The sequence below is a fragment of the Tenrec ecaudatus genome, chromosome X, assembly GCF_050624435.1.
Source record: "Tenrec ecaudatus isolate mTenEca1 chromosome X, mTenEca1.hap1, whole genome shotgun sequence".
Lineage (NCBI taxonomy): Eukaryota > Metazoa > Chordata > Mammalia > Afrosoricida > Tenrecidae > Tenrec > Tenrec ecaudatus.
The window spans coordinates 7,046,449-7,070,842 of NC_134548.1; the positions used below are offsets into that span (position 1 = coordinate 7,046,449).

General features: G+C 44.0%; 1 protein-coding gene across 1 annotated transcript in view; it reads right to left on the reverse strand.

The window, feature by feature from the left end:
• ARHGAP6 (Rho GTPase activating protein 6) overlaps positions 1-24,394 on the reverse strand; it is a 517,936-nt gene that overhangs the window by 147,158 nt on the left and 346,384 nt on the right. The window lies entirely within an intron of this gene.

Below are 24,394 nucleotides of genomic sequence, written 5' to 3' on the forward strand. Positions count from 1 at the left end.
CATCCCTGGAGAAAATGCGGGCACGGGGGTGGCAAGGGTGGTATTCTTCAGTAAGGAGTAGAATATTTATTTACAACTCACCGATTGGCCATTTAGCAGGGAAAGCAATACTTATCATTCTCAGAGAAAATGTAAATGATACTATCTGAAATTTTTCAAAAAAGTCGGTGGTGCCAATGATGAATGTGCTTGGCAACTAACTTAAAGGTGTTGGTTTCAAGTCCATCCAAGGACCTATTCCAGAAAATCAGTCATTGAAAACTCTTGGGGGCACAGTGCTTCTTTGACACATCATGGATGCTGGGTGTCTGGGTTGGTTGGATGGCAAATGGTGGTGGTGGTGGTGGTAGAGGAGGAGGAGGAGGAGGAGGAGGAGCAGGAGGAGCAGGCATCAGCGGTGGTAGTAGTGGGCAATAGTGGAGAAGGAAGAGGTGATGGTGGTAGTGGTGGTGCAAATCAGAATTAATAGTTGATAAAGTGAAAATTTATGAACATGTATATGCATTAAATCAGAACCAAATGAAAGAAAGTTTATAGGAAGGATTCTTTACATCAAAAAAGATAAACTCTTCGGAAAATGTGTATATGAGGAAACAACTTTGAACTGAGAACATTCTTAATACATTACATTCCAGTGGCAAACAAAATTCAATCTTTTGATCTCATCCTGCTGGGAAAAAAATTCAAAATGAAATTATGTAAGATGTGAAAGAATGTACTCAATTGGAAAAAAAAGTTGAAGTGGTTCATTTTCTTAAGGTCTGCTGATTAAGTGAAGCTTCAAAGAAGAGATTCACCTCAATTTTATATCTGTTCTTTCTCTCGCTTCATAATCTTTGACACGATAAGTTCTACATTGTCTTTCAAATGCTAAAAAATACACATAATGTACTCAAAACCACTTTTCTTTCCCATGCATATTTATATTTGAATCCTCTTTTCCTCCTACACCCATCCAGAATTGTAAACAGACTCTGCAGGGTTTATATTACATATTGCCCACAGCGACTTTATTCCAGTACCTTTATGATTATGGCCGCTTAATCATTTTCTGGAATGAATAAACATAGCTTTCCTGGGAGGATGTCAATATTCAAACAATGAACTTGATTTTAAGGCATTAAGATTCAGTGTAAAAAAACAAGTCAGGAAAGCTCATAATCAATTGGCAAGGGCCAATACTAATCAATTCAGTCAATATTTATTAAGCTCCTGCTAGAGAAGGGCACTATTTCATGTGTTGACAGAATTAGCTCACAAGAAACTATAAGAGAAAGCCTAGCTATCGTAATGCTATGACAGTGGCACAGTCACTATGTACTTCCAGCTGTCCAGCAGCTTTCCCCAACACAGGTCTTCCCCGTTGGCTGAGCTTGAATTAATCTAACCATCCAGCCATCCAGTTCAGGAGAGACGACTTGCTGCCTCGGTTCCCAGGACTTCCCCTCCATTCTTCCATCCCATTTAGAAGCATGTCCAATACTTGCCTTCTGCTTGCCAGGGTATGGCCTAGGGATGGGTGCGAGCTAGAAACCAAAAAACACGTGCACCCCAAAGGAAAAGTGTCAAGGAGTGAAAGAGAGTTCCCTCGAACTCGAGTAAAATGCAGGCTGGAAAAGAGGGTTCTTTTATCTTTGGATCAGTGTTTCAGAATGTGATGACAGGAGCCATGATGGCCATCTTGAGACCAGGAAGGGCAAGTGAGAACAAAGAAAGCTTCTGGGTCTTTTATTAGCTTCGTGTGCCCCTGAATTGACCCATCTTGAGACCATCTCGCCAAGAAGGCCTGATGGAGCAGTGGCTAAGTACTAAGCTGCTAATCAAAGGGACAGTGGTTTGAACCTACCATCCATTCCACTGGTGAAGAGTCTGCTTCTGGGTATCTCACAACCTTGGAAACCCTACAGCACAGTTCCGCTCCATCCTACATGGTTGCCCTGAATGAGGAATGACTTGACAGCAAAGGTTTTTTTTTGGATTTGGAGGTCGGGGGGAACATCTCCCTAGGTGGATAACACCCTACTTCTATGCCACTGCTTTGCAAGTAGTCGGCAATGAGATCTCCATCCAGAACCCCTGCCATGCACACCCTGCCTGCCAACGACGTCTCTACTGAGGTCAAGCTGACCTGGCCAAGAGGAATGCAAATTATTTTGGTCATGACGTCATAAAAATACTCTTGAGAGGGCTCGCAAGCTAGAGATACTGCTCCAAAACCAGATCAGACATTCATGGCAATGCTGCCAGAGTAGTTATTGAGAAGCCGTTTATGGGCGTAAGGGAAGGAGTTACTGGAGACTGTGGGATACTGGAAAGAGCACACACTTTGGAGTCAAGCTGGGGACGTTCTCAACTCTTTTGATTGAAATATATGTAAATGCATGCACACATACCCTCCTATGAACAGTGTTAAATCACATTTTGAATTCCAGGGAAAAGTCAAATCATTCCACTCTGAAGGTCTATCCATTATGGAAAGAGATGTACTACTTAAGCTAACTTTGTAAACTAAGTAGCTGCCATTAGTGTCCAAATGTGTGCTTTTCACTAACACCCTCACGCTCATGGCAATCTGCCCTAATGGGCCTGGGTCTGCTGTAGTAAACAAAGCAGATTCATCACAACTTAGCATCTTCATGGTAGTTCAAAATGAGATGTAGGACCGCCAATCAGTGAAGTGGGAGCAACTGGGAGTTCAGAGGTGGGAAAGCTCTGAGGTCGTTTCCAATTGTCCCATACAATTGTTCTCTGGCTTGTTCTTCGGGTCTAAATCTGCTATTCTACTCTTGGCTGTTACTTCTTGTTGTTGGCAATCTATATTTATGTAGTTTAATGTCTACTGGATGTAGGTTATGTTAAACACATAAACACTCCCTAACAAAATGAAGTGCAGTGGCCCTGGGATTATTAGGGTGGAAGTTCCACAGTCACTCGGAGAATCGTGCATTTCCCCCCTGACTTGTCAACTGTGGCAGATGGCTGCAAATGACCAAATTCTAACACGGAGATGTATGATGTGGCTGACACCATGCAGTGTAACATAAGGTGATATAAAAGGAATCAAACAACATTTCTAACTCATTACATTCCAGGCTTAGTCAACCGCCCAGTGTTGTATGCACTTGAATTAAATATGGACGAGCATCACTATGCACTAAAGATCACAGGTCAAAGTCTAGACTGAGATAAATAGCACTGAAGATCATAAATGCATTGATACACATGAGCCAGATTTACGCAATTTTTAAATCAGTGGAAAACACACACAATTAGATTATTTATAAAGCCATGCTACAACTTTGACATTAAGCTGAAAAGACAGACAAACTATTGAAAAAGAGCCAAGCCTCAAATCAACCTTCATTTCACCATAACCACTGTCATTTCTTACATAGCAAATATGTTTGGAATTTGTTATGTTTTCCGTCATCCTTTGTTGGTGAGGATTTGTGTGTGTGTGTGTGTGTGTGTGTGTGTGTGTGTTTTCTGGAGTAGAAATACATGTCTGTGAATTATCCTAAGATATGGGTAAAGATGTTTGCCACAGAATTACCTATAACAGTGAGGAATAGAACCTCACTTAAATTTTGGCAAGTCCATTGGATGGAATGCTGCCATTCAAAATTGGGATAAGAACAAAATTTAGAGGGGCAGAAAGGTGAAACAATGAAATTTCAAACAAAGATAACATGTGTTCTGCAAAGGTTATGCCTACTCAAAGAGATCTAACGAATTTAAACACACAAAGGAGAAGGAATAACCACTAGTATAGAACCTAATTTATCTATATAAACCTGACTTATTTGTACAGTCAGAACCAATTTTTAAAAATTGTCTTCACTTTTTCCTGCTCTTATTAAGACATACGTCCTCTGATTCCTTTAATGGGAGCCTTGGATCTTGGCAAGTCAAACAAGCCAGCGAACCAAGAAAGACAAACCAGTTACCACAGACGCATATCCAACTCCAGCTGACTCCATGGTTTACAAGGTAGAATAGCGCCATGGGTTTGTGTTGGGGTAATCTTTTACAGAAGCAAAATCACCTGCCCTTTTTTCTGCAATACTGGGTGGGTGGGTTTGGGCACCCAGTCTTCAATGTTATTAGGCTACTAATCAAACACAAATCATTTGTGCCACCCAACAATCTTAGTGGCTCTGGTAAATTTTGGTCCCCGCACTTTCCTGACTATCTGCCCTCCCAAGGCTATCCCAAGGGGCTCCTTAGAAGCCAAGCCAAAAGATCCTCCACCCAACGTTCGCTGCTGTGGAGTTGTAGGGGAAGAGTTGCTTCTCATTGTAACTCAGTCCAGACAGGGAGGAAACATCTTAATTCTCAACACACCGGTCCAGGATACCCAGCCAGGGAGCATTGCTATGGCAAACATGACAGATCATTGGTCCCAACCATGGGTGCTCTCATTCCCTCTCTTGTTCCAAAAACATGGATTGGTAGCAAATAACTCTAGTCTGATCCCCTTAGCAACTGCAAGCCATAGCTTTGCTTTCACTGTCTTAACCCATCAAAGAACGCTAGCGTGGAGAAAAAAATGATAGGGTGTTGGAAGACCCAGACCTTCGTCTTCCACTAGATAGTCCTTCCAAACAGTCTACAGAGTGGGAACTCAACACGTACAGGAAGGACAGTACAAGGGACATGCTGAAATTCACAGAGATCGGTCAGAACAGAAAGGCTGCTATTATGTCCCTGGCATAACATTAAATCATGACGATTCTCTCTGCCTGGCATTTAATGCCCAGATTAAAGTATATACAAAAGTTCAAGTAGCTAACTTCCTGTGTTGTAACCTCCACAAATGTTAGCTCTCCAGGCAGCAGTCCAAGCTGGCTGCTGCCAACCAGTCCAGCTAGAGAAGGAAACGCTTGCTTGTGTGTTTGCATCACTGTACGGAAGCCCCTCCTAGCAGACAAAATCCCAGGATCTCTCCACAACGAGGACTTTGGGTTCCACCTGGTTCATCTCTACACAACACAGCACTTCCGAATCGCTTCCTTCCGAAGAACCACTGCACATTTTTAGGTCCTTATTAAGTGTGGTATACATGTGCAATCCCTATCAGCAGGATTGGTAAAGAGAGCTGGAAACAAAGACAGCCGCCCTTGTGTCTGGTTTTCCCCAGGTAGGAGAAGAAACGCTCCATTGAAAAGCATTTGACATTCAGGAACCTGTACTCCCCACGTGGTAAGAGCCGGGTGATTTTATAGTTCATGTCATCCCACGGAACACTCATGGGGCTGGGGGTGTGACATGTTGAGCTGCCGACACCAGGGCAGTGATTCAACCCTCTAGTGACTCCTCCGGAGAAGGATGAGGCTCTGTACGCCCATAAACAGTCACAGTCTCAGTCACCCCAAGGAATAGCTCTTCTCTGTCCTCTAAAGAGACACCATGCGTCCGAATGAACTCAATGGCTGTAGGAGTGAGCTTGGTACCAGGATCTTAAATAGGGCCCCAGCAGGTGTAACGGTTTTGAAAAAGCAATTTGGAGTTTAACAAGGACACCAGGACCTGTGCTTTTGCTTACTTTATAACACGAGAGGCAGAAGCATGGGTAGAGGGGGAGCCACTCGCACGGGGTCGAAGTGATTAAGATCTTAATATTTTCTAGAAAATCAGTGGTTTCACCTTCATGGGCTTTAAAACCAAAACAACTAACCAACTCACCACATTCACTCTGATCTGATACTTTAGGAATGATTCAAAGAAGCTTTGACATGTAGCTTGATGAAACCAGGCAATTATTTAGTCTCTAGTATGGGGAGCAACTTTAGTAATAGTCAAACAGACAATCACAAGAAAACATGCATCTTGAGGTACTTTCTGTACAACCATAAAACAACTAGGATGTGGGGGGGGAACTTTTGCCTTTATTATATAAACTCAAATGCACTGCCATTAAGTCAATGCTGACTTACAGGAACTCGCTGTGGGTTTCTGAGACTAACTGTATATGGGAGTAGAAAGCCAAGTCTTTCTTCCAAGGGGCTACTGGTGGTTTCGAACTGCCGACCATGCAGACTGCAGCCCAGCTCATAACCACTATACTACCAGAGCTCCCGTTTTTATTGCCTGCATGCTGCAAAACCATGGTTTTCTGAGGTGGTCATCTATCTGTTTTTGCTATGCAGAGCAATCATAAGAGATGCTTAGAGATGTCACAGAATCAAGATCCTTCATCACACTGGGGAAAATGGATGACCCTATTGCCAATGGTCAGTTATTGTATGCTAACCAATCCATGCAGGACCCCCATTTCTTGGTGTGTAGCAAAAAAAATGTATTAGACTAGAAGACCACTAAGATACACGCAAGAGTGACATTGTACATCAAGATACATTGTCAAAACCAAGTGGTGTTGACTCAGAAATATTGAATAAGGAGCTAAATAGGAAGAAGCCGAGGAAAAGGTGGGCCCCATCCAGGATTTGCTCTCAGCAATCAAAAGCAAGACCAGCACCTTGGCAAAGATAGGTAGCATTCCAGTCATTCTGGCTCAGAGGCTCTGAACCGTCTCCTAAAGCAACACGCAGAGACCTTTTAACTGTCACTCAAACCATCTGAACTTGGCAGCTAAGAGACACTCCAGACCTGGCACCAGTTAAAGGGTTCCCTCCAACACCATGGTTCCTCTCTTGCTAGCCCCCTTGAATTCCCCTGCTTGGATGCTGAAAGGGATGACAGGCCCAGCAAGTTTCCGTGGCTTATTGGCTTGGGTCCTACCCGCCTCTTGAACGAGGAGGCAGAGTGCACAGAGCCGGAAATGCCCACCCAGACCATGCTTTCCTACCTCTCTAGGGTCCTGACACTTCAGCAGCAGCAGCAACTCCACCCCCCACCCCCCAACCCCCACCCTCTTACCCTGGAGCAGAGAAGGAGACAGATGTTGCTCTCAGGCTGGAATGCATGGCCAGAGACCCCAGGAGGGAGGAAGTCTGGGGCCACTGTGCTCCTGTGAGTCAGACACCCTGGGGAGCTCTCACTCTGAAAGACCTCCCTGGGTTCCAGAGCCTGAGAAGCCCCATGGAGTGGGGGAGGGTGGGGGTGGAGTGTGGAAGATAAAACATGGTGAGAGAAATGAAATGGCTGCAGAGTCTGGCACCATTTACAGTAAATGGTAGAGGGGTGAGTGAGCAGTGCCACTCAGTGAAATGCAAAACCACATCTCTGAGGGAGTCTGTGACCAGATTATGTAAAGAAGTCTGGCAACAACTCAACAATAAACAAACAACAAAGTGAAACGGGTCAAAGAACGACTAGAAGGGTCTGCAAAGGTATTCTGTACAAGGGTAGTTCTTGCTGGGCTTCTACACTCAACATGGTCGGTCATCAGGGAAATGTATGCACAGCCCACGACACACTCACGAGGATGCCTCTCTGACATGAACAACGCAAACTACCCCAAAGAGAAAATAACAAGTGTTGGTGAGGCTGTAGAGCAACCGGCGTTCTAAGTTAGTGCTGGTGGGAATAGAAAACGCTTTGGAACACAGTTCGCGGGATCCTCCAATTTTTTAAACATCCAACTTCCACTGTCGTCATTTTGTTGTTGTGAGGTGCCTTCCAGTCAGTTCCAGCCCAGAGCGACCCTATGAACAACAGAACAAACCACGGCCCCGCCTGGTCCTTGGCCACCTTCACAGTGATTATGCTTGAGCCCATGGCTGTAGCCAATGACAATCCATCTCGTCGAGGGTCTTCCAGAAGACCCACCCATTCCAGTCCTAGGTATGGATCCTGAAGAATGGAAACAATGCTCCGACCAGCACTATGCCCAGTAGTCACAAAGTGAACATAATCCAAAGGTGGCTTGCCACTATCGTCAAATGTACTTCACCATAAAAAACAATATAGTATGGATACAGGTTCTAACATGGATGAACTTTGGAAACGTTATGTTTAGCAGAGTAAGTGTCAACAGGAAAGACCACATGCTACGGGATTCCATTTAGAGGGAATGCCCGGAATTGGCAAAGCCATGGCTAGACAGAAAGGAGATTCAAGCATGCCAGGGTGGCGGGCGGGGGGAGGGGTAAGGCGGTGAGGGGTGGGGACAGGGAGTGGCTCCTAACAGAAATAAAGTTTCTTTGGGGATGATGACAATGTTACAGAACTCGCTATGGCCGAAAATAACGCCAGTGGAATATTTGATGCTTTCAAAGTGTCAAATCTTGGGGAAACACTAACCTATAGTAGAGGGTGGGGGGGTGCTGGAATGATCCAGGGGTCACCACAAAATCAGATACATGCACTTTCTCCTGGATCACGGGCTTTGAATTGCTACAAGGGTCCTGAATTTTACTTCTTCTGCAGAGTAGTAGGTCAAATAAGTTTGAGAACTTGTGCACTAAGAGAGCGGTATTGGAGTTCTTGAGGCACTTGAATTGTTATTCCTTTTCATCAGCAATGCTATTATTCATGATCATTTAAAGAATTTCCCCATTCTTCATCATTTCAAATTACTCTGCAGCACAGTGAGTGACACAACACCTGGGACCATGATCCCCTTGATGATAACTAGTTCAAGTTTGTCAGATGATGAGTTGGAAGGACTGTATTAGGTTATCAGGGCTGGCAAGGAAGCTGGGCTGAGGGCTTCCATCACTTACAATGTATAACTTGTGGAATGGATCAGAGTTTGAGGGCAGCAGGTCACAGGTTTCCTATATTGGACTTGTCTGAGGGATCCTGGTGGCATAGTGCATGCAAGTTGGGTTTCGAGATCTACAAGGTCAGGAATTTAAAACCACCAGCCATTCCTCAGGAGAAAGCCTGGATATTTTACTCCTGTTAAGAGTTATAGTCTTGGAAAAATCATACAATGGCAGTTCTACTTCATCCTATTGGTTCGCTATGAGTCAGTATTGACTCGATGGCGGTGAGTTTGAGGGTTTGGGGGTTGGGCTTGTCTTAAAGTTTTTCAACTTTTAAAAATCCTCGAAAGAATCCAATTTTCAAAGTTGATGCCCTTGTCTTCTAGAGGTCATGGGTAGCATTCTGAAGGAGGAAGCTGACTCAGTGGAGGACAAGCACAAATACAAATGGATGGTCCACAGAGAACTCGCCCATGTTCTTGGTGTACTAGAATGACATCTTCTCAAATACACTCAAGTGCAGTAAGGGGAAGAAATGTGAAATCATAAAACCCCGAGGCACACATTACGTTAAAGGCTTAACAGGGTAGGTGGGGGTGGGATTTAGGGGGAAGAGGAGGAATCATAAAATCATTAAAGTTTGTACACTGGCTCAACATCAGCAACTCGGACAAGTTGGCCACTGCTCAGCCTTGTGAATTCCTATGGAAAATGAACTGCATTTGGCAAGCTTGACCAACTAGGAGGGCAATAAACAAAAAGAAGTGTTTCATGCTTTCTCAAGACCTCCTGCCACTAGCTTTGTGGGATTGAGAGAGTTGTTTAAATGCCCATTGGAACACTGTAAATACATGATTCTCTACGCCCCTAAGAATTAAAAGTCTTCTGTGGATTGCAGGTGTTGACCGGAACTCAAGCATCTCTAGGTTTGAACTAGAAAATACTGCCGTGCATACCAAGGGTGGATGAGGCAAGCAGAGTTCAGAAGCATTTGCTTTCAGAGGCAGAAAAGTGACCACGATAGTTTATTTCAAACTGTGGAGAAGCCACTGAAAATCAATTGACAAGAAGGTTGTTGAGAAGCAGGTCCTGAACTCAAAGAAAATGGCCAAGAGAAATAAAATAATATTGTAAAAGCCAAAATTATTACATAAACGAACACTGGGGTGAATTCTGTTGCAAAGTTCATGACTGGCAAATACAATCTCCAATTCAGTCCTCCATCCTTCCAGAGCCTTCCAACTGATACTTGGGGGGGGGGGGCTCTCAAACTTCACTCCTCCAACACAGGTTTCCCCTGTTCTCTGAAAGCAAAGTGTCCCTTTGAAAGCTTTCCTTAGCTAGAATGACATGGGGGGAAGACCTGATCCCCATTAGTTTATGTGGGGGGAGTGTTAGCCAAATCATAAAGAACACAGGAAATCAACCATGACACCAGCTGACATGTCATGTTCACAGACCCAGTTGATCGCTATGGTGGCTTGGCACTGACATGCCAAGTGTAGCTCCCACGGTAGGAGCATGGCGGCGCCACTATTACTGCAAAATGATATCTGAATTTGAGCTTTGCTTTGCGCTTTTTTTTTTCTTGGTGGAAGCAAAAATCCTCCACAACAAAAATTTTTCCCATGGTTAAGAAAAAAAAATGTAAGTCTTTCATGAAAGCAAAATGGCACAAAGTGACTTTTCAAAAAGGGGGTTTTACTAACCTCTTGATTTTCCCTTTTTGCAAATACCTTTGCATCTCTGCCTCCTACACCTCGGGAGGTGTTTATAAACCACGTTTCAGAGTGCTGGGCTCATGAGCCACTGAAAAGATGTTGCTTAGGAAAGAGGAGGGGGAAAAGGAGGAGGAGGAGAAGGAGGAGGGGGAGGGGAAGGAGGGAGAGGAGGAGGATTTTTAAAAATCCATCCTGGAAGTTGAGCCAGAAATCAATTCTTTTGTCTTGGTGCTTCTCACCTCCTGCTTTACATTCTATCCATCACCACGTTCTGTCAGCTCTGCCTTCAAAAGAAATTTAAAAATCCCATCCTCCCTCTACCTCCACTTTCATCACCCCACTGCCGGCCTCCCTCAGATGTCTTCAGAACAAATGTAACAACCTTTTGACCAACCTAACCAAGTCCACTCTTCGCCCTGCCGAAGCCTTCGTCTTGGGGGAAAGCCAGAGTGCGTGTCTGAAACCAAGAAAGTCCTAAGACACACATAGTGAGCGCCATGTAGCTATTGAACCCAGGAAGCACCCTTCAGAGGTAGGCACTGCGGTTACTTCATGCCCACAGGACAAGTTTCGCTGAGACGCAGGGAAACGTGCTCCTCTCCACTTTCCTTGTGACTCAATGACATGTGCACAGGGTAAGCTCAGTCCTGCTCACAGTCCTGCTCGGGCTGTTCATTCCCTGGTGCCTGAACAGCAAGTCCCAAGTGTCTTTCTGGAGCTGGCTCCTCCCTCCTCAGGCCTCAGTTTGCAATTCATCCCTCAGAAATTCCTCCCATGACCTCTACAAACTGATGTCAAGGCATTGGTGTGTGTGTGTGTGTGTGTGTGTGTGTGTGTGAACTTGCCTCAACTTATATTTACTCTTATCTGTTTGTACACATACTAATGGGCTTGCCCGCTGGGCTAAATGCTTCACAATGATAAACTCAAGCCAACCACACTGCCTCTGAGTCCATTCTGACTCAGTGACCCTGTAAGACAGAGTAGCACTGCACCTGTGTGTTTCTGAGACTGTAACTCTTTCTGGTAGTAAAAAGCCTTGTCTTTCTACTGCAGGGCAGCTAGTGTTTTGGAACTGCTGACCTTATGGTTGGCAGCCCAATGCGTAACCGCTACCCTACCATAACTAACCCCAAACTCAATCCACTGCCATCATGTAGATTCTGGTTCATAGAGACCTTGCATAGAATTTCTGAGTGGAAATCTTGACCAGAGTAGGCAGTCTCATCTTTCTCCAGCAGAGTTGCTGAAGGGTTTAAAGAATCACCTGTGGTTAGCAGCCCCATGCCTGAACTTCCACGCCAGGTTTGCTTCAATTCCACCAGCAGTGCAGTACTGCAACCAAACCTATGACCCCCACGAAGATTTCCACTCATGGGAACTCTCAAAAAGACAGTGGAGCTGCCCATAGGGTTTCCAAGGCTGGAATCTTTACAGAAGCGGATCGCCAGGTCTAGCTGCTATGTAAAAGTTGTGGGTTTAACCACTGTGCCACCAGAGTGTCTTCCCTATTGTGGTCAGTCACCATCGCATTGTCCTTTGACCCAGAGTCGCCCCATGTTGGACAGAGTAGAACTACCGCAAAGGGTTGGCTTGCCTGTGATTGTCATGGAAACAGATCACCAAGCCGTTTCTTCCATGTAGCCGTGGAGTGGGTTTGAAAACGCTAACCTTTTGACTAGCATTCAATTGAAATCAGATTGCACCCTAAGATTGTTTGTTTATTCTGGTCTTTCCATCATTGAGTCATAGTCACCGATTTCTACTGTCTACTTGCCTATTAAAACAAGCCCAGCAGAGCCAAAATACGACCTTAGGACCATCCTACCTGAATTTCAAGAACATCTTAAGAGCAGATTTGACTCACTGAACACTAATGACAGAAGACTTGATGTGTTCTAAGATGACATCAAAAATATCATACATGAAAAAAGGATTATCACACATGAAGTAGAAAGGTCATTAAAAAGACAAGAAAGAAAGAAAAGATAAAATTGGAGGTCACAAGAGACTCTCCAACTTGCTCTTGATCATAGAGCATCGAAAACACATGGGGAAAACCATGAAGTAAAAGCAATGAAGAAAAAATTCTGAGGGGCAGCTAAAGAAGACAAAGCAAAGTATCATAATGAAATGTGCAAAAGACCTAGAGTTAGAAAACTAGGAAGAACAACATCTTCAACATATCTCAAGCTGAAAGAACTGAAGAAAAACTTCAAACCTCGAGTTGAAATATGGAAAGACTATATGTAAATATTGGGATAGGAAGTATCCAAAGAAGATGGAAGGAACACACAGTCACAGTACCAAAATGAACTCGTTGACATTCAACCATATCAAGAAGATGAGAACGAAGCAACTGGGCTGATGGGAGAAATCCAAGTAGCATTGAGGCCATCAGTGGAAAACCAGGCTCCAGGAATTGACAGAATATCCATTGAAACATGCTGTTGAAGTACTTGAACTGTTCACATGCCTGTTCCATGAAATCAGGAAGATGGCTACCTGGCCAACTGAACCTGACTGAAAGGAGTCCATATTTGGACATTCTAAATAAAGGGAACCCAGAAGGAATTTTGAAACAGTGGCATTAATACCACCTCCAAGTCAAATTTTGCCAATGATCATTCACTAACAGTTGCAGCAGTCCATCAACAGGGCGGAGGGGAGAAAGGGGGAACTGATCACAATGATTGACACATAACCATCACCATCACCACCCACAGGAGGACCAACAACAGAAACCGTGGGGAAAGGAAGACAGCAGTTGGTTAAGATATGGAAATAATAATAATCTATAATTTATGAAGGGGACATGAGGGGGTAAGCTCACACCAAGGGCTCAATAGAAAATAAATGTCTAAAAATGATGATGGCAACATTATGTACAAGTATGGTTGATACAACTGATATATGCATTGCTATAAGAACTGTAAGAGCCCCCAATAGAACGATTTCTTGATTAAAAAAAAAATTAGTAAATGCCCTTTTTCTAAGAATGGTGTGTAGGCCTCCTACATCTCTGTATTAAAACAATCCATCTACCTCTCTGGGATCCATCAGTGGGTCTCAAATGTGACCATCCACCAGAACCTGCGAGAGAGCTTGTTAAAATCTATGAGTAGGTTGACTCCTAGGCCTCCTGAGTGTGTAGACCTGGGACAGGGCCAGAGGATTTGCATGTCTAACAAGTTCCTGAGTGAAGCAGATGATGCTTTGTGAGACAGATGGTATTTTGAGAATCACTACCTACTTTTCTTTCTCCATATCCAACTCGATTTTAATGAGCAGGCGATTACCTCTTCATGCTTCAACTTTCATTATTTATCATGAATTGGGCATGGAAACAAATACCACACAAGAGAAATGTTCTGGCACTTTCGATTTAATAATGTCATAAATTAACCATGTCCCTGGGTGGTACAAAGAGCTAAGGCACTCACATAGTAACTAAACGGATGGAAGTTCAAATTCACTCAGAAGAACCTCATCAGAAAGGCCTGGTGATTGACTTCTGGTGAACAGTGCTACCCTCACACACATGGGGGGAGGGGTTGTGAGTCAGAGTGAACTCGATGGCAACCGGTTACTGTTTTTTAAACAACGAGAGAAGAAGCAGAAACATGTGCAATATAAAAAAAGCATTACCACACAGTCTTTCCCCCAGGAGGATGATTAAATTGTGGTACATCTCTTGCACTTATTCGGTGCTCACTGCCTATGGCTTTTAACTTGATGTATTTACATTGAAATGATTGAGCTTTATTTTCCAAACAGTCAGATGAAACAAGAACGACTCAAAGGCAGCTTCATTTTGAAATTGGCCAGGCTTTCGTAAACAAGCCTCTTGACGGAACAATTTATAATTCTCTAAACAGCTGGGGGAAATATCACACAGAAAAGCAGATGTTCTTCCCCTCGCTTCTTTTTTGTTTTCCCTTCAGGTCTACAATCACCGCCCCCAGGACCGAAGCCACCCCCTTACTTCAAGTAAACGTTGGCCTTGCTGGATGTCAACCATGCTCACCAAAAGTCAAGCTGTGCTTCCCAGAGCAAAGATTCTTTGAGACGGCCCGGTGGTGGGATTCCAGGGTGGTGGTAGCTCATGTTTGCAGCCGTTCAATGGGAACACAGCTCCACAGATGCCACCCTTAAATCAACGCAAGGCCTGCAGCTCCTCGGGGTCAAGTTAAAGAACACGGCTGTGCTGCCTCAGACCTCAGTGGGTACCAATTAGTGGGAGACAAGACATGTACACAAGGAAATGTAATAGGTCATTTTCCAGGATAAATACTTGGGAGATTGAGTAACAAGAGAAGTCACTTTGAATTAGGATAGGCGGGGAGAACTTCTTCTTCCATGTGTTCCCAGCCTGGACAAACACAGGTGAGGAGGTCTCCAGAGGGCAACAGGCCTATTGAAAAGGGAGGAAACCTGTACCTGTCCTGCAGATGGGGCCAGGGCCAACACTGGAGTTATGAGCTAAATGTGACCCAAAAAGGGCGTAATTCCAGGGATAGGGCATCTCATTTCTGAGAGGATGATGTATTACAGCCACCTAAGCCATGGTGGTGTAGTGAGTTAATTGCTGGGCTGCAAGGTCAGCAGTTCAAAACCAGCAGTAGCTCTGGGGGAGAAAGCTAAGGCTTTGTACTCCTGTAAAGAGTTTCAGTCTCAGAAACGCACAGAGGCAGTTTGACCCTATGCTATCAGGTCGCTCTGAGGTGGCATCCATTAGAAGGCACTGAGTGTCGCATTGAGCAACCTGTCACAAAGGGCTCCGATAGAGGCAGGCTGGGAATGATTTAGGAGTTCCAACCACTTGTCGTGGAGTTGCTTATAGCTCATAGCAACCTGCTAGGACAGAGCAGAGTGGCTCTATAGGGTTTCCAAGGTTGTGATCTGCATGGAAGCAGATTGTCTCATTTTCTCCCACGGATCGGCTAGTGGGTTCGAAGTAACAACATTTTTACAAGTAGCAAAGCACTTGATCCATTATACTACCAGGTCTTGTTAGATAGCTTAATTGAGGGGGAATTGTACTTTCTTTTTTTTTTGGGGGGGGGATGCATGCTTTAGTGAGTTTACAGAACATACAATTATTTCCCACTTATTGTATCTATCGCTGCACACACTCAGGATTTGTGGAATAATCCGTTTGTGCACAGGTACACTCCTTAATAGAAATATCTACTTTTAACCTCTGCAGGCTGACCTTGGAGGCATTGAGGGCTCAACTCCAGTCCGCTGCAATACATCGAGGATTGCAAGAAAGTGAGTCGCAGGCCTTCGCTAGCTTTCTCAGGGTAGACAGTCTATGAAAGCACGAGGAAAAGGGTTCCCATAGTCCAGAATGATCAACATGTGCCCAAGAGACACAGAGGGAGGACAAACTTTTGGAAAATGATGCTGATAACTTGCTGCCACAAACCTTCCATTTGTGGCAGGGGCAGGATCTGTGGGGTGCAATTTAACGAGGCCTGCCGATTTCGCTGCATAGGCACCTCAAGGGCAATCCTGGTGTAGCTGCATGCTCACATCAGTGGTGCTTTTAATGGTACAGGCACCACAAATATAAATAGATGATTTACCACAAAGTATGCCATGAATAGAAGTTTCTGAGACCAAGGCAATAGAAATATATGGCTTCTTTGTAATTTCTACATACAGTTGTTCTTGTGTTGCAACAGCGAATAATTCCATTGTGAACTCAAAGGTTGGTGGTTCAAATCCACTCAGTAGCTTCACAGGGAAAAGATCCAGCCCTATGCTTCTACAAAGGTCACCAAACCCGAAGACCAAACTCCCTGCCATGGAATCAATGCCAACTCATAGCAACGCTGCAGCAGAGGGTAGAAGGGCCCTATGTGAGGTTCTGAGACTCATTGGGACGGGTGTAGACTCCATCGTTCTCTCGTGCAGTGGCTGGTGGTTTCTAACTGCTGACATTGAGGACTGCAACCCAATGCATAACCCCAATGGCAACATGGCTCCTCACAACGATCACAGGCAAGATGATTCTATGGGGCGGTTCTACTCTGGCCATGTGGGGTTGAGTCTGAGTTGACGGATGGCACCCAAAACAAAAGCAGCACTGGGCCAGAAGTTCCAATGCACTTGCCAATGTGGTCCCATGGGACACAAGTTTACTTGAAAAGTTGAACTTTGATGTAAAATTCCGTCAAACGGACAGGCAAAGCGAATAGTTCTCCAAATGAAGCTTTTCTAAAAAAAAAAAAAAGAGAAGTGCTATTTTGCGTGCAAAGAATAAGTGTGACTAACAAGTAACTCATCAATAATGTGAGTGAGAGAGTGTGAGTGAGAGAGTTTATGACACAGTATTGTCTCTCAGCTCTCCGCCCTGGAACTGTCAACAAATACATAAGCATAGACGAGTGTATGTGGGTATATGTATGTTTTTCAAAGTAAATATAATCCTATTTAACAGAAAAAGTTGAAAGAGCCCATCACACTAAAACATCAATCACTCAGAGCCATTATTAACAATTTCCAGTTTGTTCCAAGTCAGATTTCAAAGCACAAATAAAATACAAAGCAGTTGGCACAAAACATGCTTAAATCAGAAATTCAAATTCATCTGTCGTGGGAATGGAGGAAAGTGTCTGACTCTCATCCTTATTGGCAACTGAACCACAAATATCAACATTGGCGATCTATTTTAATAATACTCCTTATGAAGGGCTTGAAGGTGAAGCCATAGCACTGGAATATGGAGCCCTGTGCCGAGATAAGGGAGCAGCTATAAGAATCTATTTTCTTGGTACTGTGATGGGTCTGAGATGGTGGCTTGTCCTCTGAAATAATGAAGCCAACTCTAGATTTGCTAATTGGACCAGACTTTAAGAGCCTCTTAAGAGATTTCTGAACAATAAGGAACGTATTTTAGAGAATAATCTATATAGCACAGGGAGGCTCAACCTCAGTGCTCTTGACATTTGGAGCCAGATCATTCTCTGTGGTGGGTGTGGTGGTGGTGGCCAGGGTGTGATGGTGGTGGCTGGTGTGTTTGTGTGTGTGTGTGTATATGTGTGTTGTGCATTGTAGGCTGCTTAGAAGCATCCCATTAGATGCTGTTAGCAAACCACTTCCTCCTTACAGTGACAACAAAATATATCCAGCCATGGGCAAATATCTCTGAAAGTGGTGGGACGATGGCCAAATCACCCCTAGTTGAAAATCACCATTTGCCGACATTTACATCCACCTCTTTGATCAATCAATGTGGTAGATATTAGAAAACCGCCCCAGCTTTTGTATTCCGACAGCACAAGCTGCATGAGCTCTAGCCAGTCTGTGCGATTTGCAAATGTGTGCAAAATTTGTCATATTTAATTACAACAGACTGACAAATCTGGAGTGACTGTGTCTTAGATTTCTTTCACTGTAAACATTTGTAAAGCCCTAAAAAAACATGCTTCCGATAAACTCATGAACATTTCCAAGCAGTTGCAGCCAGAATTTGTGATTTGTGATTGAAACCAGCATGTCATCACGTTTGCCTTAATGATCTCCTCCCAAACGGAAACACAGATTATTAGCCTTGGAAAGTACATGGGAATGGATGCTTATCTTGTATTTTAGATAAAGGAAAACAATTGATTTTAGCAATTGAAACAGAATTCAATACATGATATTGCTGGTGATGGGCTTCCTTATGCTTCTGGATAATTCAACAAAAGTGATTAAAGTATCGCAGATAAAAATCCATTTCCATAAGCCACTTGTCATGGAATCCATTCCAATGCCTGGCAACCCCATGGATGTCAAACAAGAACTGCGCTCTGTAGGATTTTCAATGTCTGGTTGTTAGGATGAAATTGTCAGGCCTTTCTTCTGAGGTGCCGGGGGTGGTGGGGTGTGGGGGAAGATATGAACTTCCAACCCTTCATTATCAGTAGAGTGTGGTAACCATTTCCACCATTGAGATATATTGATAGCTTATATCAATCACTCAGAAAGTTTATACTTTCCCTTTGTTCACAGTTGTTTGGCTCCTTGGAGCTTTTTTGTTTTGTTTTTAATCTGAGAGATTAATGTTCCATATGAGAAAAAAAGGCCCAGTTCCTCTGCTAAATTTATTTGAAAATATGTGACCACACTCTTTAAGGATAATAAAAGTGAAGGTAAATGTTTATGGAAAATAATTACAAGTATAATGTATTCAGGGTGAGTCCATGAAATTACTCATATTACAAAAATGTGAGAAATAATAATTATTGGGTAAGGGAAGCAGCATGCCTACTTTGATTATAAAGGACAAACGTAAAGTTAATATGTGTTTTCTGAATTGTTCATTTCTTTTGTTATTTTGCACAACTTCCTAATGACAATCACATTATCATGCCACCAAAAGTCAATTCATTGAATGAAAGGCATCCAAACCAACCCATTGCTGTCAAGTGTCTTGCAACTCACAGCAACTCAATAGGAAAGAACAGAACTGCCCCTGTGGCTTTCTGAAGTTGTAAATCTTAACAGGAGTAGAAAGCCTCACCTTTGTCCCAAGGAGTAGCTGGTGGGTTTGAACTGCTGACCCTGTGGATTACTCACTACACCACCAGGTCTCCTTAGAGACATAGAACTAGACAAAATTGCTCTTAAGAGTTTCTAAGTAGCTCTGGTGGAGTTGCTGGTATGAGTTGGGCTCTTAACTGCAAGGTTAGCAATTCGAAAACACCGGCAGTTGCAAGGGAGAAAGATGAAGCTTTTTAAAGAATTAAAGTCTCCAACCCCCCCAGGGGAAGTTCTACTCTTTTCTGTTGAGTCACTATGAATCAGAAATGACTTGATGGCAGTGGATTTGGTTTAGTTTGAGGGTTTCTAAGCTGTAATCTTTCCAGAAGTACATCTTTGTCACGTCTTTCCCCTGCAGAGTGGGCTAGTGGATTTGAACCGCTGACGTTGGGTGAGTAGCGGAGTCTTTAACCATTATACCACCAGGGCTCCTATTGAAAGCACAGATTGGCCGGGGATGGGGGAGTGGGGGGAGAGTTTCACAGCAGCTAGTCTATACACAGAAATAATTGGTTCAGAAAATATATTGTCATGATGGTATTTATACTCCTACACATCTACGCATCTCAGTCCTAAACCTTGACTTGTGTCATTGACACTGAATGTTGACATGATAATCATCTAAAATATACTGCACTGCATTTGAAAGAGAAAAACTTCTTACATCAAAGGTTATACTTTGCTTTTTGTTTTTAATAGGAAAGTTTCCATTTCTACACCACTAGTGCTCAACTGGGGACAATTGTGTACCCCATGGGACTTTTGGAGATGTCACCACTGTTAAGAAGGCATCCTGTGGCATCTAGCAGCGATGCTGCAGCACAGACTGGATTTCACAGGCAGCTCTGCTACCCCCAACTAAGAAAAACGCCCCACCCCAAATGCCAACCAGGCTGAGGTTGAGAGACCTCTTACACACACAATTCATTCCTGGGGTAACCTGTGCTACCAAAGCAGCAGCATTCTCTGTGGTCCGATGTGTTGAGAATCCTTCTTGGGAGAGGACATGGTATTTGATCACAGAAATGTGTCTTCTTCTGGGGAAAAGGGAAGGACAACTACCCCTTCTTGCTACTGCTGGCTTCTCACGAAGTAAGAAACTCGGTGGAACATTGAGGAATCCCTAGAAGGGGCCCAAGGGTGCCATCTGCTCACAGATCTTCTCCACTGAAAAGCACCTCTTTGAACGGTCAGTCAAAGCAATGTCTTCACTATAAAATGGGAATCCCGTCACATCCTCAGAAAACCACACCACAAAACCCAGCTCAGCTGAAGCCACAGTCACAGCCCAGAGTTTGCCGAACTATCTTTTCTTTGTCCTGATGTCAAGTGCAAGTGCTATTTTGTCTTGCTTTAGGAAACACAATTAAAATTTAACTTTTAATGGTCCTAAATAAATAGTTCCATTTTCCATGAAGCTCAAGTGATGGCAGAGACAAGCAATAGTTTACAGCTGCAAGAGTCCGGGTGGGAACTACACACTTGTTAAACTTCACTGAAGCTCCACTTTGAGGGTTTATGGCCTCTCTTCTCCAAATGAAACCATTTGATAGGTCATGTCATTAAATAATGTCCTGGTTGACCACTTGATTCGGTCACGGGATGGAGCTGATACAAATAAATGCACAGGAAATACATCAACAACAACAATGAAACAAAGAGCTATCCTTCATTCCTGAAAAATAGATGGTTGTCTATGTTGACATTTGAGGCTAGCACTGTGTACTCATCTTTCACTCCACCCAAAAGGAAGCAAAACAGAAAACTTAGCGCCAGTGGGGGTGGGGATCTCTTCCTGGGTGTCATTTTCCTGCATGTCTATGAGGCCTCCTTTAGATCACAGGTCGTCAGCGGTGCCAACTTTCTGAATGGGGTAGTCGTGGGGAGCTGAGGCCATCTGGAGTTGACTCTTGCTCAGAGAGCATAACAAAATCTTGCTGGTACGTTCCATGTCAAAGGCTTGACAGGGTCACAAACAGTTCTTTTAAAGAAGCCAGGCCACGAGTTTATCCACCTTTATTGTGAATTGCTTTCTTCAGAGTGCATCCTTCTGGGAGGACGACGCTGGCCCCTTCTTGAACCATCCATTGTTATGTTTGAGCCTATTGTTGCAGCCACTGTTGTGGTTGAGCCCATTGTTGCAGCCACTGTGTCATTCCAGCCCCTTAAGGCTCGTCCTCCTTTTGTCTGATGCACAGCTGGACCGAGCATGATGTCCTTCTCCACAGGGGTGGTTTCTTACCATCCCAGCTTCTGAGGGGCACTGTGGCTACACCTTCTCCATGGCATGTTTTTAACAACTCTTCGCTGACACCAGCATCCAAATGCAGCAATTCTTCTCCAGGCTTCCTTAGTCGTTGTCCAGTTATTACACGTAGATGCGGCAAATAGAAACACCTCATGGCTTGGGGTCTGGAGCTTAAGTTTTCAGGGTGACACCTTTCAGCTCGCAGGCTTGAAGGAGGTCTTTTGCATCCATCTCTGCCTCATGCAGTGTGTCCGATTGTTTTTGGAGTGCTGCTTCCATAGGCTCGTGATCATGGATCCAAGTCAAAAGATAGCTTTGAAAATACCAATACTTTCCCTGTATCTTCATTTCTCTGTTCCGAGTATAGAAATTCCATTTCAAATATAACTTTTAATACATTCAAGTTAATGAATATTACGCCCCATAGTTAGATTGTTATTCTGATAAAATAACTGAATGTTCTAACGGAAATCACCCTGGGCTACAAAATAACTAATTCTGTCAAACAATGTGTTTGATCAGCATAGAGGTAGTGAGGTGACTCATTAGAAAAAAGAGTATTAGCATTGAGCTTTGTCCTCTCGCTGATAGGTCTCCAATCGGTAAACAGAAGAAGCCCATACAACTATACGCACACATCTCAAACGTGGGCAATCATTGGCACCGGGGTTATGGATTCATGACAGGGCATTGCTTGAGCCCAAGCTAGAGCGGTGTTGTTGCAGCCATTCCCTGCAAGGTGGTAAAGATCATGAGAGCCGACACAGCGGCAGGAATTTCCCAATGTTTCACAGATCTGATGTGAGTCGGCCACAATCTCGAATTGTTCTTGTTTGTCATCAGTACACTGAACAGATGTTGGTTTGGCTGGGGCAACTCAGATGTGTGACAAAGTGGAAAACTTTGCAGTCCCTGCTTTCCCTTCCTGATCTGAAACGAAAGGCGCCCTTGTGGCACTGTGGGTTAGGCTTTGAAGTTCTGAACTCGACATGTGCTGGTTGAATGAATCAATTAATTTAAGAATGAAACCATCTTCATTCTAACATCTAGCACATCGCCTTCCCAGAAATCGCTACAGACTTGCATTTGAGTGAAGTCTAGTCACCAGCAGATTTTAACCATCAAAATAGAACAACGCAAGTTAAACTGAAGTAATTTGGTCAGCAATCACTTTTAGCCGGTCACTGGAGGAAGCCCCGCCAAGAGGGCTCAGCCACCGAGTTACAAACCCTGAAGTCCCCTAGCAAAGTGCTCAAGGGTTAATGAGAGGCACATGCATCTGAACAATTTGAATTAAAGCCTGAAGTAGTATTTTATCCAGGTAAATATTTCCCTCTGGACTACTTTAACTGAAACATCGAATAAACAATTGCCCCCCCCCAAATGCATTTTAATGTAGTGGAACACCCAGAGGAGTCTAGAAAGTGTGGTCATTTAAAGAATTGAGTGCTCACAATTACTGAGATTTAGCTCTTGGCTAATTTCTCCTGCATTTACAGGGAGTCAATTTGAGTTCACACAAAGTGTGTTTTTGGCAAAGGACCTTCATGCTTTGTCTGCATTTTACTACTTCCTTTGCACCTGGAAGCAGCTATTTTAATCCTGTCTAGACAATCACCCGGCTTGAAAGGTCTTTCCCTTTCTTTTCACATAGTCACCGACTGTGGCGGGGACTAAAGAGATGATGCTGGCACTCTCTCCCACAAGAGAGTCTTCCAAATACTACCGGAAACTCAAAGGTGTTTGCTCTGCCTCACCAAATGGGGATACTTTGACAGATGGATCTCAAGCTTCCAACCAGCCTGGTCTACAGCTTCCACTGTTTTGTAACTGAAGTAGGAGCAGGAGAGTCTGACTTTTCAGTTGAACTGCATGCCCTGGTTAATACTGACCACGTTTGCTCTGTACAAAGGACAATGTTGAGAGAGTCCATCCAGAGATTTGCACGGGACTCAGGGAGTGCTCTGGTTCAAACACTCTGCTCGTCCATCTCCTGGCCTTGACCAATGACCCATAAGGCTTGCCAGCTACAGGTTCCTCTTAGCACTGCAGACCATTGTTACCAGACACCCTCCACACCTTGATGGGTCAGCAAAGGAAGGTCCTAGCTTGGCTTCCACAGAGAGACTCAACTGCAAGCTCTGCAGAGGACTCCTTATATGACGGCCTTTCAAAAGGTGGTGGGAAAATGTAAATGAAAAGCTCATGGGCTTTTCCCACCAACATTCTGAATCTCCCTGCTACTGACCAGGATGCTCCACTGGTCGTGAGGAGCGTGCCCACGTGTTCCTTTGCAGTCTTCTTACTGGCACTTCGACTGGTGAACGATTTGTTTTGGAAGATAAAACATACACCATATACAGGTGTCTACCAATACCCATAAACCCTTTCTAAAGCACAATGCCAGAAATCGAAGAAGCTTTTTTTTTCTATGGGAAACAGTTTTGAGTGTTCCCGGACTCAAAATATCACTGGCCAAATCATACCAAATAACACATCCAACCTAAAATAAGACTGACACATTATGCTCACAGACACAGTTCAGAGCCATGGTGGCTTGATGCTCAGGAGCTGGTGTCATTCTGGGCAAGGGATGCTTCCAAGTCCTTGCTCAGGTGGTCATGCTGCCTCTTTAATGGCTTGCTGCGAAACACACTCTCACCTCACCTCTGTATTTTATTTTGGGTGTACAATCAAAAATCCTCTCGGCATTGCTTTGAAGCCATGTGTAGAAGCGGCTACCGAGGCAGGCAGATCCTAAGGCAAAGCGAAGTGGTTTCACAGCAAACTTCCGAAACCAGGGACACCTGTATGTATCCACACAGCCAGCGCTCACTGCTGAGCTTTATTTTCTTCCTTCCATAGGATGTTAGTCAACTTATGTTTTTTCAAGGAAGTCAGATATAGAAGTGAATTTGCTAAGAGCATTTTAAAGATTCTACTGTCACTTTCCAGAACTTTCTTCATTTCTACCTCTGTTTCTCCTGCTGCCGATCTGTGCACCTGAATTCCCCTGTGGTTCTGAACATAAATGGAAGAATTTGAAACAAAAACTGCCCCGAGATGGTTTGCACCGCCTTGCTGACACTCAGTCGATTCTTACTGAGTCTCAGCAACTCTCTGTATAGGGTTCCTGAGACGGCATATGAGCGGTTCTCAACCTGTGGGCCACGACCCCTTTGGGGGTCGAGCAACTCTTTCACAGGGTCGCCCGATCCATGACAGTAGCAAAATGACAGTGATGAAGTAGCAACGAAAATAATGTTCTGGTTGGGGGT